Consider the following 16,751-nt stretch of genomic DNA (forward strand, 5'->3'; position numbering starts at 1 on the left):
GCGGTGGGAGACCTGAAGGTCACCTGCATAGGTGTGCAGGGCCCAGTATAAAAGGCTGCCCACCATGCTTGTGCCTCACTCTGGAGTTACAATAAATGGGACTAAGGTCACAACAGCTCAAGTACAATATTAGACCTCGTGGAGTCATTCATAAGAGTATTAAAGATATAACACAAACACTCCTTCCCCTCTGCTCCAATCTATGACTTGCCCCCCAACTCTAGAACATAGGAATCGCTGGAGGAAAAAAGATCAAGGTCCATCTTGGTCGATATTTGCTTCATGGGTTCTTTGCTTAAGAATTCATAGCGACACATTTGCTACAAAAAACTAGCTGGTTTATGAGCAAAGATTTAACAATCAAACTGAACACTATGGAGTCGAAAATGCCCCTCTCCTTAAGGCCTGTTACCACCACAAATCGGCGGCCACGCTGTGGAGTGGAATGGCTGCCGACTTTTCGTGGAATGGCCGCTGATAGCCCAATTGCCCTTCTGAGGTTTCCCGACAGTGCCACGATCACACCCCCCTCCCCACCCCCACCCCCACTCCATGGCTGCCGATCCATGTTAAGTGCATCATCACCGTGCACATCGCCGATCTACCCCCCCACCGCCCGCTCCCCTCCCCCACCCCCGGCAGTGACATTCCCCTCTGAAAATCTTTGGCCCGTCCAGCGGTGCCAAAACCTGTTTTTTCCTGGTGCTCCAGTGAGGCTGTGGCCTTCTGCAGTGGCGGTGTGGTTTCCCTTAAAGGGGAAGGCGCACAGCCGCTGCCGCCATGTTTTTTTTTGTCGGACGACTGCCACATCGGCCGACAATTATGCCCCCGGGGTTGGCTGGGCCGCCAACGGGCAGCCTGGCACCCCCTCTTGGGTACCAGGCCCAGCCGAAACCCTCCCTGGTGGCCCAGTGGGCCGAAGTTTTAAAATTGCGGAGGCTGTCCCCTTTAAGTGAAGGGGAGAGCCGTGATGACATCATCGTGGCGATCACTCCGCACCATCCCCAACATCCGCCCCTCAGGCATTGCCACCGCCACGTGTACTCACCACCCCAACTTCCACCCCGCCTCGTGTAGTCACCGCCTCCATTAACAGTGACTTCCGGAACCGAATAAAAAAACCAACAGAGCGGAATTTTGTTCAAGAGACAACCTCAACCACAACTGCAGTAAAAACCATTGAAATGGGATGCGTGCGCCCCGTTTCGGGTGGGGGGCAATTTCTACCCCTATCGGTTCATCCACCAGGCTCACAACTGCATGCCTCATCTTGGAGAACCTGAACTCTATTAACTGGGGTTTTACTGAGTCTTGTGAACATCACACGACAGGCTAAGCCACTCACTGTACAACAGCTCCACAAGCCTGTGAGCATGCTCACAAGTGCATACATTACACATCTAATTCACATTCTTCCATCGTGGTAGTCACATAACACAATAATGGAGTTGTTGACTAAACATAGCAATCAAGTGTCTACAACAGACACAGATGTGAGGAACACCCCAGTGGTGGACAACTTTGGAATCTCCAACAGATGCAAAATTAGCTCATTTAAATATTTTCCTGGTACCCCCAGCATGCCTCTCCGGGAGTGCCGGGAGGCAGGGGCCTGAATTTCAGGCTTCAGGGCTACTGGCAGGGGAAGATTCCAACATTTTCCAGAAGGGCCTCCCCTTCAGATCCCATTTGAGATGATCCAGTCGTATTATAGTGAGACCCCCTTTTGGAATTAGTGTGGGGCCTTCATGCAACTTGCTCACAAATTATAGGCAGGCTCCCAATGCTACAGTTGCTGGCTGGCCACATCGGGATATGCTGGGAACTGTTGAGGCAGTCGGCCTGAGGCCTCCCCGGCCAATATTGAGCATAGGGGCCCGCCATCACATTCGGGACTCCTGTGGGATTTAAGCTTGTGATTGGTCTATTTAAATTACATAAGTAAGTGCAGACAAGACTCACATTTTCCATTCCTGAAAAACAGCCAGCCAACCTGACTCGCCTAGCTCCCAAAGCCCTGATTCCCGCTGGTCCGATACTCCCGAAGTGCTGACTCCAACTGCAGCCCACTGGTCTCTCACATCTCAAGCCCTGACTCCCACTGGTCCTATATCCCAAAGCTCTGATTCCCATTGGTTCTATACCCTGAAGCCCTGATTCCCATTAGTTCTATATCCCGAAGCCCTGATTCCCATTGGTCCTATATCCCAAAGTCCTGATTCCCATTGGTCCTATATCCCGAAGCCCTGATTTCCATTGGTCCTATATCCCAAAGCCCTGATTCCTACTGGCTTCCTACACCCAAAGCCTCGACTCATGCTGGTTCCAGCACTTGAAGCGCTGACTCTCAGTTGTCTCCCACATCCAAAGCCCTGACTCCCACTGGTCTTCCGTACACAAAGCCCTGACCTCTGCTGGTATCCTGTGCCCAAAAGCTGGGACCCCTGCTGGTCTCTGACACCTGAAGCCCTAACTGCTGTTTTCAACAGCCGCAGCCCTGAATGCTATTGGTGTCCTGGACCCAAAGGTGTGAATCCCACAGGTCTCCCGCACACAACGCTCTGACACCTTCTGATCTCCCAGGCCCAGCGCCCTGGTTATTGGTCTCCCAAATCTGAAGCCCTGACTGCCACTGATCTCCCGGACCCAAATCTGTGACGCCCATTGTCTCCCCCACCTGACATCCTGAGTCCCAATGGTCTCCTGCACTAGAAGCTCTGACTCTCGCTGGTCTCCCATGCCCAAAGCCCTGACGCCTGCTTTTCTCCCACACTCAACGTTGCCATCAGTGTCCTGGCCTGAGGCTAAATATCAGAGCTGCATGATCTCCTGGATACTAATGACGTTCTTCCGCTGGATCCAAAGCCCCGAGCCTCTGAACAATCAGTTCAATCATTGTTTTGCATTTTAACTGCTCTGTCCGAAAATAGGTCAGGACTCCCACGACAATTTGTGTGGAAAGCCAAGTGGATAAAGGGGGTGCAGATAATCAAAGTAAATCTGCCATTACTCCCATGGGGTGGGGGCGGAGAGGTGGTACAGAATTTGGGGCAGAACCTGTGATATATTCTTTACGACATCACAAACACACAGACTACAAGATGGCTCTACAGGAACATGTCGTCATGTGACATGACCCTTTTATTGTATTTACATCAGCAGTTGCAGTACCACAGTAGACCACGAGGCAGAGCAGTAGTCCACTAGGGGAACTCTATATTACAGAACACAGATCTGCTGGATTTCCATCCTATCTGCCCTGCTCTGGAATTCCCGATCAAGGGGGAGGGTGGGCGTGTCTTTCACCCACCATCTCTCACGTCCCAGCTGCAGTGAGAGGACTCTACCCTGGAAGTTCCGCCAAGCTCGGCCCTTTTTATGCTCAGCAGATCTGCTGAGTGCTGAGAGCAGACACGGGTTCTGCCCTGAGCCTCCTGAAGGCGCCAGAGAATTCAATGAGTTGGAGCTTATAATCCCAGAATGCCTTACCTCACCTGTGGGAAAGTCAATCCTTTAGAATCTGTAAAGCTTTGGCCTGATAAGGGCCTAAGGTGCCCGCACCCATTGGAACGACTCCGATTTTCTGCTGGTGAAGTGGGGCAGGCACCTCTGGTTCAAGCTGACTGCCCTGAATATTAAGAATGACCCAGTCCCTGAGATTGTGGATGGGGGCAAAGTTTGGACAAAGTGTTGAGGAGAAGCCATCTGAGGGTCCATGGAATTTTGTATTAGCGCTAAATTAATGATATTACGACAGACACCCTGCGGTGGAAATTCAGTTGCACCTCTGCTGCGGAGTTAACCAGAAAACTAGGAAATGGTTTGCGTCTCCAGCCGCAAAATTCCCCAGCTGGGCACTGAGTGTGGAGCGGAGCACTAAGGGAGGCGTTCCACACAGCTTTTAGGGCACTAGGCTGGCTGAGCAACTGAAAATGCCGAGGTAAACAGTCGGCCTCGGAGCACCCGAATGGAGGCTTCCCTGGGGGGAAAACAATCGGCAAAAAAAAACACCCAAAACACTCCCAATACTTTACTGAGGCCACATCCAAATAAAGCGCAAAAATTAAAAAATTAAAAAACCATCACACTCACCTCAGGTCGACATTCCTTCACTCACTGCAGCCGCTACAGCTCGGACTGCCAGCTTTCACAGGCGGTCCCCCTAGGGGGCGCTGCGGGATGCTACGGGCTGGTGTGAAACAAATGTCGATATGGTGTCACAACCGGGGGCGTTGTACACCGGCTCGCCTCTCCCGGGCGGTACTGCTCCCCGCCCCCGCAAACCCAGCATCGAATGTCCCGGCGGTGGGGAGGGGGGAGGGGGCGCTGGAAACTGGCCGCCCGTCCAGGAATGCTTTCTGCCACCATTACCATCCCTCTGGGACGAAAACAAAGGCGGCATCGAACTGAAAATTTAACCCCCTGTTCCACAACATTCCAATTATTATGAACAGCAGATTCCCCAGAACAGATCTCTCCACAGCAGCAAACAGAGCATTTCCATGTATAGCCTGTTCTCAATCCATCCAGACAGCTTTAACCTTCCCGAATAGTCACAGGAGGAACTTCGCCCAAATCCAAGTAAATTATTGTATTCATGTTGGTGTCCTTTTGTATCTGTAGTTAAGTATAGGAAGGTCCTCAATTCTGACCCGAAAATGTTTCTGATTGACTGCTGCACGTTATATATTAAAATGCTAAAATACCATCTACATGTTTTGAAGCTCTTCCGTCTTTTCAAATTTGTTACTCACTGAAAATAATAACAAGTGTCACAAATGCACCTAATGAATTATTTCCACCCACTATCATTGTTGCCTCCTCAAAGAATTCCAATAGGTTTGTAACATACGACGTTTTCCATCTAAAACCATGCTGACTACTCCCTACGTTCTCTGTGATCTTTGAATGCTTATTTATATAATCCTGTAGAATGCTCTCAAGCACTGCCCCTCTATGAGCAAATCTCCTGCAGCGTTGCGCATGAGTTGGAGGATGTGCTGTTTTGTAACAGGTTTTATCTATAATATATGATGGGGAGAGTGTCACAGGAAGTCACTGTGGCACTTACAGGAAGTTTGCACTAAATACAAGACATTTACAGAATGAATATTTTTTATATCATCTGCACAAGGTTTTGAGCATAATTTGTATGGAGTATTTTGTCCAACAACCACATAATAAAAATATTTTGGGGATTTCATATGTGCGCGAATTTCTCTTGGAATGGTTGGAATGGAAATATGTCGTTAGATATGTGATGAACTGACGAGTGCAGCTTGAGGAATGATTGGAAAAGGAAGGAAGGTAAAAGTAAGTCAGGGATTTAAGTAACTTCTGAAATTAATGGGCAGGAAAAGACCAGCTGGTCCATCAAGCCTGTCCCACACCATGATGGCCGGAGTATCATGACTAGACACTTCCTACCCCTCCATACCACCCCCCAACCCCCCACCCCCTGAGCAAAGAGTCAGAAGATTAGATGAATATATCCAAGTTTGCTGATGATACAAAGCTATTTAGGAAAGTAAGCTATGATGAGGACTCAAAAGAGGACGCAAAGTGATATCGTGATTGGGCAAGAAGGTGGCAGTGGAGTATAATGTGGGGAAATGTGAAATTATCCACTTTGGTAGGAAAAATGGACAAACAGAATATGTTTTAACAGGGGAGAGCCTAGTAAATGTTGGTATTCAGCATGATTTGGGTGTCCTTGTACACTAATCACAGAATGTTAACATGCAGGTATAGCAAGTAATTAGGAAGGCAAATAGTATGTTGGCCTTTCTTGCAAGGGGGTAGGAGCATAAGAGTAAGGAAGTCTTGCTACAATTGTATAGGGTCTTGGTGAGATCACACCTGGAGTACTGTGCACAGTTTTGGTCTCCTTACCTAAGGAAGGATATGATTGCCTTAGAGGAGGTGCAATGAAGGTTTACTAGGTTGATTCTTGGGATGAGAGGGCTGTATATGAGGAGAGATTGAGTAGAATGGGCCTATATCCTCTGGAGTTTAGAAGAAGGAGAGGTGATGTCACTGAAATGTATAAAATTAATAGAGCTAAAAATTCGAGGCGGTAATACTCGCCAGGCACAGAAGCGCTCCTCTTCCTTTCTGGGGCGGTAGTGAGACGGACGCCTTGGGAGCAGGGCACAGTGCTTTGCACTGGGCCGCGTAGCGCTGCCGTGTAGGAGGGGCTCTTCCCTGAATTAAAGGGAATGTAAGTGGTTTTGCCCTTGGTGGTTTCAAATCATCATCATAGGCGGTCCCTCGAAGCGAGGATGACTTGCTTCCACGTCAAAACATTCACAAGTGTTTCAATGAAGGACCTAAAATTCAAGGTCTGAACTAAATCTTGAAGGGTGGAAGATGCCTGTGCGTGGATTTTTTTAACGTGGGGTGGCCGTTGCACACCAGCCACCACACGGGCTTGACAGAGCTAGGTCTTGGTCCAGTGACAAGGGTTAACCAAGACGACTGGAGACCAGCTCTGCTGCACAGACCTAGTGCGCACACATATCGCAGTGTGGGCTGGGCCCGAGCTGCCCCTGGGCCCTCTCCTCTTCTGGGCCCCGAACTCACGCCTCTCCTGGGCCCCGATCACGTCTCTCTACAATCTCTCGCCGCTCCTTCGCCCCGACCTCGCCACTCCTGCTGTACCTGCCCACGCTCCAATCAGCGACCTGGATCTTGGTGACATCCCTCTTCGCTGCCGTTGCTCTCCTGCTCCAGCACGTGCAGCTCCCTGGAGTGGTACACCACCACGCTGCTCCTTCCAGCAGGCTGAGCGGTCCCCGGCCTGCAAGCACCATCGGAGCAGGCCGGGGAGCGGAAGGTTTCGAATCACCCCCCTTACAACAGTTCTAGACCCCGGGAATTATAGTAGTGAACAGAATACACAGTTATAGATAGATCGTTCGGTCTCAACCATCACAATACTTTTATCCAAGTTAAAGCACACACCTGCTTCCAGTAAAACACACCCTGGTGGTGTTAAACAAACACAGTACAACACACAACACTGGCCCGTCTGAACAGGTCCTTATCGCGAAGTACCCACGACTAAAACAACCCTGCTTGGATCAATAGTGCACCACTGAATCTGTCCAACAGATTGTGCGTACGCCTATGATCCGTGCAGAAACCTCCCCATTAAACCCCTAAGGTTTGGTTGACACACACGACAGCCCTTCACACTATGCAGTGGTCTAAAGGATGTGTGGGCTGGGATAATTCTCACCAGTTACTCCTCTGGCTCACTCGCTGCTTCTCCCGATGAGGCGTATCTTCTGGTTTCGTACCAATCTGTGGTTTCCAAGTCCAGTCTCAAGGTCAGCTTCCCAGTCAAAATAGCGAGGCTCTCTTTGCTCGTAGATGGTTTCTTCTCTCCATCCCAGATAGAGTGCTCGGTCCTTGAATGCATTGAATAAAGCAAGCAAGCGTAGAAGAGGAGAGAGAAAACAAGATAGCAGCAAACTGCCGTTCTCTTATATCTGAAAAAATGCTTGCTGAAATCACGCCAAAAAACAGTCCTTTGCCTGAGGCAGTCCAGCGAAAGAGCAATGAATCACATCTTGATTGTGCCTTTGTGACTGGGATGTTCCTGGGGATAAAGGCTCCAACGAGTCTGGATGGCCAAATAGCTTCCTTTGTCCTGAGGTTCCCGCGCTCCGGGGCTCTCAGTCATTTCGATAGCTTAAGCACCGACCAGTTAACCTGATCTCTCACTGATGGGTTCCCATTACATGACAAAAGGGTCCTCCATCTGCTTTCAGCCATCCCAGACTATCCCTGCCCACCTGACATGTATTCCTGTGGAACATGCCTGGGTCTGTCCCAGACATGTCAGCTCTTCTGAAATATGAAAAAGCAATGTCCAAAACTTAAAGTCCAACATGTTTACGGCGATACTTACAGGAAGGACCCAAGCTACAAACACACTGCAGTAATGAAAGGGACCTACCTTAACCACCCTGGGATACTATACCAACAACCTGGCACTCAAGTAGAGTGCCAGGCTGACCAATCGCGGCATGGACCTCACGTTCAAATCGGCAATCGGTCATCTCTCTTTTAATTTACCGGTGCGCATCCCCTGAAGCTGTCACTGTCATCGCACATGGCGGGGGGGGGGGGGGCGGGGGGGAATACCCAATTTAGGGTCCGGGGCAGTAATGAGGTGCTGCGCACAGTGATGACGTCAGGGCAATGGAGCGGGGGCGCTACGGGCTACCGCCACCGCCAAACTTTTGCTGAATTTAGCGGGAGTCGTTAGCGGCTCTGCACTCGAGAGCAAAGTCGTTTGTGCCCCGTTAATGCCCCGGGGGCACTAATGTGAGGTGCGAATGACCCGAATTTCTCCCCCTTAAGAGTGCTTGACAGGATAGATGCTGAGAAGTTGTTTCCACTGGCTGAAGAGTCCAGAACCAGGGGTCATACACTCAGGATAAGGGAGTTGACAATTTAGAACTGAGATGAGGAGAAATTTCTTCACTCAGAAGGTTATGAATCTTTGGAATTCAGAGCTGTGGATGCTCAATCGTTGAGCAAATTCAAGACTGAGATCGATAGGGTATTCAACATTTAGGAAGGATAGACAGAAAGGAAAAGGAGGCGGGGTGGCGTTGCTGGTTAAAGAGGAAATTAATGCAATTGTAAGGAAAGTCATTAGCTTGGATGATGTGGAATCGGTATGGGTGGAGCTATGGAATACCAAAGGGCAGAACACGCTAGTGGGAGTTGTGTACAGACCTCCAAACAGTAGTAGTGATGTTGGGGAGGGCATCAAACAGGAAATTAGGGGTGCATGCAATAAAAATGCAGCAGTTATTATGGGTGACATTAATATGCATATAGATTGGGCTAACCAAACTGGAAATAATACGGTGGAGGAGGATTTCCTGGAGTGCATAAGGGATGGTTTTCTAGACCAATATGTCGAGGAACCAACTAGGGGGGAGGCCATCTTAGACTGGGTGTTGTGTAATGAGAGAGGATTAATTAGCAATCTCGTTGTGCGAGGCCCCTTGGGGAAGAGTGACCATAATATGGTGGAATTCTACATTAGGATGGAGAATGAAACAGTTAATTCAGAGACCATGGTCCAGAACTTAAAGAAGAGTAACTTTCAAGGTATGAGGCGTGAATTGGCATGGATAGATTGGCGAATGATACTTAAGGGGTTGACAGTGGATGGGCAATGGCAGACATTTAGAGACCGCATGGATGAACTACAACAATTGTACATCCCTGTCTGGTGTAAAAATAAAAAAGGGAAGGTAGCTCAACCGTGGCTATCAAGGGAAATCAGGGATAGTATTAAAGCCAAGGAAGTGGCATACAAATTGGACAGAAATAGCAGTGAACCCGGGGACTGGGAGAAATTTAGAACTCAGCAGAGGAGGACAAGGGGGTTGATTAGAGCAGGGAAAATAGAGTACGAGAGGAAGCTTGCAGGGAACATTAAAATGGACTGCAAAAGTTTCTATAGATATGTAAAGAGAAAAAGGTTAGTAAAGACAAACATAGGTCCCCTGCAGTCAGAATCAGGGGAAGTCATAACTGGGAACAAAGAAACGGCAGACCAATTGAACAAGTACTTTGGTTCGGTATTCACTAAGGAGGACACAAACAACCTTCCGGATATAAAAGGGGTCAGAGGGTCTAGTAAGAAGGAGGAACTGAGGGAAATCCTTATTAGTCGGGAAATTGTATTGGGGAAATTGATGGGATTGAAGGCCGATAAATCCCCAGGGCCTGATGCTCTCCATCCCAGAGTACTTAAAGAGGTGACCTTGGAAAAGCGGATGCATTGACAGTCATTTTCCAACATTCCATAGACTCTGGATCAGTTCCTATCGAGTGGAGGGTAGCCAATGTAACCCCACTTTTTAAAAAAGGAGGGAGAGAGAAAACAGGGAGTTATAGACCGGTCAGCCTGACATCGGTAGTGGGTAAAATGATGGAATCAATTATTAAGGATGTCATAGCAGCGCATTTGCAAAGAGGTGACCTGATAGGTCCAAATCAGCATGGATTTGTGAAAGGGAAATCATGCTTGACAAATCTTCTGGAGTTTTTTGAGGATGTTTCCAGTAGAGTGGACAAGGGGGAACCAGTTGATGTGGTGTATTTGGACTTTCAGAAGGCTTTCGACAAGGTCCCACACAAAAGAGATTAATGTGCAAAGTTAATGCACATGGGATTGGGGGTAGTATGCTGACGTGGATTGAGAACTGGTTGGCAGACAGGAAGCAAAGAGTAGGAGTAATTGGGTACTTTTCAGAAAGGCAGGCAGTGACTAGTGGGGTACCGCAAGGTTCTGTGCTGGGGCCCCAGCTGTTTACATTGTATATTAATGATTTGGACGAGGTGATTAAATGTAGTATCTCCAAATTTGCGAATGACACTAAGTTGGGTGGCAGTGTGAGCTGCGAGGAGGATGCTATGAGGCTGCAGAGTGACTTGGATAGGTTAGGTGAGTGGGCAAATGCATGGCAGATGAAGTATAATGTGGATAAATGTGAGGTTTATCCACTTTGGTGGTAAAAACAGAGAGACAGACTATTATCTGAATGGTGACAGATTAGGAAAAGAGGAGGTGCAACGAGACCTGGGTGTCATGGTACATCAGTCATTGAAGGTTGGCATGCAGGTACAGCAGGCGGTTAAGAAAGCAAATGGCATGTTGGCCTTCATAGCGAGGGGATTTGAGTACAGGGGCAGGGATGTGTTACTACAGTTGTGCAGGGCCTTGGTGAGGCCACACCTGGAGTACTGTGTACAGTTTTGGTCTCCTAACTTGAGGAAGGACATTCTTGCTATTGAGGGAGTGCAGCGAAGGTTCACCAGACTGATTCCCGGGATGGCGGGACTGACATAGCAAGAAAGACTGGATCAACTGGGCTTGTATTCACTGGAGTTCAGAAGAATGAGAGGGGATCTCATAGAAACGTTTAAAATTCTGACAGGTTTAAACAGGTTAGATGCAGGAAGAATGTTCCCAATGTTGGGGAAGTCCAGAACCAGGGGTCACAGTCTAAGGATAAGGGGTAAGCCATTTAGGACCGAGATGAGGAGAAACTTCTTCACCCAGAGAGTGGTGAACCTGTGGAATTCTCTACCACAGAAAGTTGTTGAGGCCAATTCACTAAATATATTCAAAAAGGAGTTAGATGTAGTCCTTACTACTAGGGGGATCAAGGGGTATGGCGAGAAAGCAGGAATGGGGTACTGAAGTTTCATGTTCAGCCATGATCTCATTGAATGGCGGTGTAGGCTCCTATTTTCTATGTTTCTATGTTTCTATGATTCTTGGGCACTAAGAGAATCAAGAGATATGGTGATAGGGCAGGAAAGTGGAGTTGATGTAAAAGTTCAGCCATGGTCTTATTGAATGTTTCATTTCGGATGCCCCCAAAAGTTCGTCAACATCCTCCGCCTGCTCCACGACGACATGCAGGCCGTGATCCTTACCAACGGATCCATTACAGACCCAATCCACGTCTGGACCGGGGTCAAACATGGTTGCATCATCACCCCAACCCTCTTCTCAATCTTCCTCGCTGCCATGCTCCACCTCACAATCAACAAGCTCTCCGCTGGAGTGGAACTAAATTACAGAACCAGTGGGAAGCTGTTCAACCTTCGCCGTCTCCAGGCCAGGTCCAAGACCACCCCAACCTCTGTCGTCGAGTTACAGTGCGTGGACGATGCCTGCGTCTGCGCACATACAGAGGCTGAACTCCAGGACATAGCCGACGTATTTACTGAGGTGTACGAAAGCATGGGACTTACGCTAACCATCCGTAAGACAAATGTCCTCCATCAGCCTGTCCTCGTCGCACAGCACTGCCCCCCAGTCATCAAGATCCATGGCATGATCCTGGACAACGTGGACCATTTCCCATAACTTGGAAGCCTCTTATCAACAAGAGCAGACATTGATGACGAGATTCAACACGGCTTCCAGTGCGCCAGTGCAGCCTTTGGCCGCCTGAGGAAAAGAGTGTTCGAAGACCAGGCCCTCAAATCTACCACCAAGCTTATGGTCTACAGGACTGTAGTAATACCTGCCCTCCCTGTATGGCTCAGAGACATGGACCATGTACAGCAGACACCTCAAGTCGCTGGAGAAATACCACCAATGATCTCTCCACAAGATCCTACAAATCCCCTGGGAGGACAGATGCACCAACATTAGCGTCCTCGACTAGGCCAACCTCCCCAGCATTGAAGCACTGACCACACTTGATCAGCTCCGTTGGGCAGGCCACATTGTCCGCATGCCAGACACGAGACTCCCAAAGTAAGCGCTCTATTCGGAATCCCTTCATGGCAAACGAGCCAAAGGTGAGCAGAGGAAACATTACAAGGACACCCTCAAGGCATCCCTGATAAAGTGCAACATCCCCACCGACATCTGGCAGTCCCTGGCCAAAGACAGCCTTAAGTGGAGGAAGTGCATCCGGGGAGGCGCTGAGCACCTCGAGTCTCATCGCCGAGAGCATGCAGAAATCAAGCGCAGGCAGCAGAAAGGGCGTGCGGCAAACCTGTCCCACCCTCCTTTGCCCTTGGCGACTATCTGTCCCACCTGTTTAAGGGACTATGGTTCTTGTATTGGACTGTTCAGCCACCTAAGGACTCATTCTCAGAGTGGAAGCAAGTCTTCCTCGATTCCGAGGGTCTGCTTATGATGATGGAATGGCCGACTCTTGCTCCTATTTCCAATGTTCTTATGAAGGTACCTGATGCACACAAAAATGTTGGTAGGATGGCATTTGGAAAAGAGGGAATAAAGGTATTCTGACAAAGAGAAAGTGAGTGACAAGGTAGGGGAGAAAGTTTAACATAATGGCCTTGCAATCCCTGGAGCCTTGAGGCTGCCAAATGTGTCCGCAAGTCTGGCCTGGCATCGACTCCGATCCTAATCCTGGGAAAGGGGTCATTTATATAAATGGGATGGGCACCCGTGTCATTTACAGCACTTCCGGGGCATTCACCCAGTAGAAGGTCAAGAATATTGGAACGATATCGTGCCACTCTGTCAGGGGAGGGGGTTCTTTCGGCCAACGATTACATTTTTTTTTAACTGTCAATGTATCTGGACTCCTTTCCTAATGGTACTTGATTGCAATGATTGCCATTAGGATACCAACCTTGGGCCATTAACCTCATCTTAGCGTCGTAAGTATGCTTGGTCTTTAAGGGCCATGGTGACCTTGACAGACATGGGCAGTGTTATCCATGGCCTGGTAAGAGGCTGGAGTTGTCATCGAAGCGGATGGCATATCTCGGTGGCAGCCTCCTTATTGAATCGAAGGCGCTTGAGACATTACTCCTGAGTAATGGTATTATAGGAGAAGTGCTCCCTGAATACACAGCGAGCTCTTCCTCCTCCCTCCTATCTGGGACTGCCCTGCAGTGCCTTCCTTGCTGCTCCCCCTTCTCCTTCCCGCCCTGAAGGCAGCCCGAAGAGACCACCCATGACGGCAGTCAAACTGAGGCAGCCATGAACAGTACAACACCAGCAAAACCTTCTTCTGTTTAGACAAAGATTCCAGAACAGTAAAACACACCAAGAAACGTCCCGACATTAACCAGCGACCTGTACGTACTGCATGATCCTTTTAAATAGCGCTGGTGAGGGGTCTTTCCTGTTGGTTAGCGCCACGCTGTGCTGTGTGAGGTCGGCAAGTGGCCAGTGAAATGCTGGGATGATCAAATATGGAAAACGGATCCGACAAAAAGCCTAGGACCCTAGTTTGAATTAATCATTCCTCCATTTAAATAGTCCTGATATGCTAGAGCTGTACAAAACACTAGTTAGGCCACAGCTTGAGTGCTGCGTTCAGTTCTGGTCACCATGTTAGAGGAAGGATGTGATTGCACTAGAAAGGGTGCAGAGGGGATTTACGAGGATGTTGCCAGGACTGGAAAACTTTAGCTATGAGGAAAGATTTGATAGGCTGGGGTTGGAACAGAGGAGGCTGAGGGAGATTTTAATTGGGATGTATAAAATGATGAGGGGCCTAGATGGAGTGGATAGGAAGGACCTATTTCCCTTAGCAGAGGGGTCAATAACCAGGGGGCATAGATTTAAAGTAGTTGGTAGAAGGATTCGAGGGGAGATGAGGAAACATTTCTTCACCCAGAGGATGGTGGGGGTCTGGAACTCACTGACTGAAAGGGTTGTCGAGGCAGAAACCCTCATCACATTTAAAAGGTACTTGGATGTGCACTTGAAGTACCGTAACCTACAGGACTACGGACCAAGAGCTGGAAAATGGGATTAGGCTTGGTAGCTCTTTGTCGGCTGGCGCAGACACGATGGGCCGAATGGTCTCCTTCTACACCGTAATTTCCGATGATTTTATGTGCTCCAGACACCAGCGCTACCAGCTTCATTAATATGACGGGGGGGTGCCTTTGGCCGGAAATGTGCGTGCACTTCCTGCCCGCCATATTGGCACCTTAGTAGGCCAAAAAAACGGGTGCTGTGCAGCCAAATCTGTAGGCCCCAATGTTTTCATTTCAGGACTTTAGTTCATGAAAAATGATTTTCCTTCTGGTTTTAGATTTCAAACTTGTGAATTGCAAGTTCAACATAAGATGAGTATGAGAAGAGCCTTTCGACCCATCAAGTTCACTCGTCCCTTAGTCCATGCGTGGCTAACTCCATCGGGGAATCCTTCCACCCACTGTGGTCACCCTGATCTTTTCTCAACTTCCATTTGAATCAAGTAGATTTATTAACATCTCTGTGACTGTCAATACGGGGATGGTAGCATAGTGGTTATGTTACTTGGACTGTAATCCAGAGTCCTAGATCAATGATCTTGAAAGTTGGCATGCAGGTACAGCAGGTACAGCAGGTGGTGAAGAAGGCAAATGGTATGTTGGCCTTCATAGCTAGGGGTTTTTAGTATAGGAGCTGGGAGGTCTTACTGCAGTTGTACAGGGCCTTGGTGAGACCGCACCTAGAATATTGTGTTCAGTTTTGGTCTCCTAATCTGAGGAAGGACGTTCTTGCTATTGAGGGAGTGCAGGGAAGATTCACCAGACTGATTCCCAGGATGGCAGGACTGACATATGAGGAGAGATTGGATCAACTGTATTCACTGGAGTTTAGAAGGATGAGAGGGGATCTCATAGAAACATATAAAATTCTGACGGGACTGGACAGGTTAGATGCAGGAAGAATATTCCCGATGTTGGGGAAGTCCAGAACCAGGGGCCACAGTTTAAGGATAAGGGGTAAGCCATTTAGGACTGAGATGAGGAGAAACTTCTTCACTCAGAGTTGTGAACCTGTGGAATTCTCTACCGCAGAGAGTTGTTGATGCCAGTTCGTTGGATATATTCAAGAGGGAGTTAGATATGGCTCTTACGGCTAAAGGGATCAAGGGGTATGGAGAGAAAGCAGCAACGGGGTACTGAGGTGATGATCAGCCATGACCTTATTGAATGGTGGTGCAGGCTCAAAGGGCCGAATGGCCTACTCCTGCACCTATTTTCTATGTTTCTATGTTTCTATGATCTGGAGATACAAGTTCAAATCCCACTGCGGCCGCTATAGAATTTGACTTCAGTTAATTAAATAAATCTAGAATAAACAGCTAGCATCAGTAATGGTGACCATGAAACTACTGGATTGCTGTAAAAACTAATGTCCTTTAGGGAAGGAAATCTGCCGTCCTTACCTGGTCTGACCTATAGGTGACTCCAGACCCACAGCAATGTGGTTGACTCTTAATTGCCCTCTGAAATGGCTGACCAAGCCACTCAGTTGAACTAAACTGCTACAAAGAAGTATCACCACATGGACTGCGGCCCTTATCCTACTGCCATACTCTACCTTGAAGTTGACTCACTCCCACCTTCTCAAGGGCAAGTAGGATGGGCAATAAATGTTGGCTGGCCCTTACCAGCGATGCCCACATCCTGTGAATGAATAAATAAAAAAACATCCAATTTATTTTATTCGGATAAATGGAAGTAGCTGGCACTGGTGTTACTTGCTTTGGGGTAAATTACTCTGACACAGGTGTCTGCTGGTACTTTCCATCCCACATTTTTCTTTCTTTGAGAACATTGAGGTCTTTCTGCACTTTTATTTGATTTGCCTGTATACTTTAGATAAGAGTGACATTTATCACAGTTGAACATGACGCAGCCTTGGAGAGAAGGAGGAGATTGGAAGGAGCTTTCCAACACATCACTTGCTATTAATTTTAGAATTCTTCACTCTGCAACATTTTAGCTCAGTTTGTAGCATTCGTGCCTCTGAGTCAGAAGGTCGATGGCTCAAATCCCGCACCAAGACTTGAGCACTTAATCCTGGCTGACACTTCAGTGCAATAGTGAAGGAGCGCTGCACTGTCAGAGATGTCATCTCTTGGATTGAACATTAAATTGAGGCCCTATCTATTTGCTCTCAGGAATGTAAATGGCACGATTCTCAGAAAAACAGGGACTCAAGGGATATGGGGATAGTGCAGGAAAGTAGAGTTGAGGTAGAAGATCAGCCGTGATCTTAATGAATGGCAGAGCAGGCTCGAGGGGCCGAATGGCCTCCTCCTGCTCCTATTTCTTATGTTCTTAATCCAAAAGTCAGCCGACATTCACTGACCAGGCTCGCATGTAAAGGGTGGCCACTTGAACCCTTTGCTGAGAACAGCCAGTGCCTTTGGAAGTGCATCCCCACAAAGGATCAATGTCCTCAAGAAAAACATCGAGAGAGAAAAGGAGAG

Source organism: Pristiophorus japonicus, chromosome 18, assembly GCF_044704955.1.
Source record: "Pristiophorus japonicus isolate sPriJap1 chromosome 18, sPriJap1.hap1, whole genome shotgun sequence".
NCBI classification, from domain to species: domain Eukaryota; kingdom Metazoa; phylum Chordata; class Chondrichthyes; family Pristiophoridae; genus Pristiophorus; species Pristiophorus japonicus.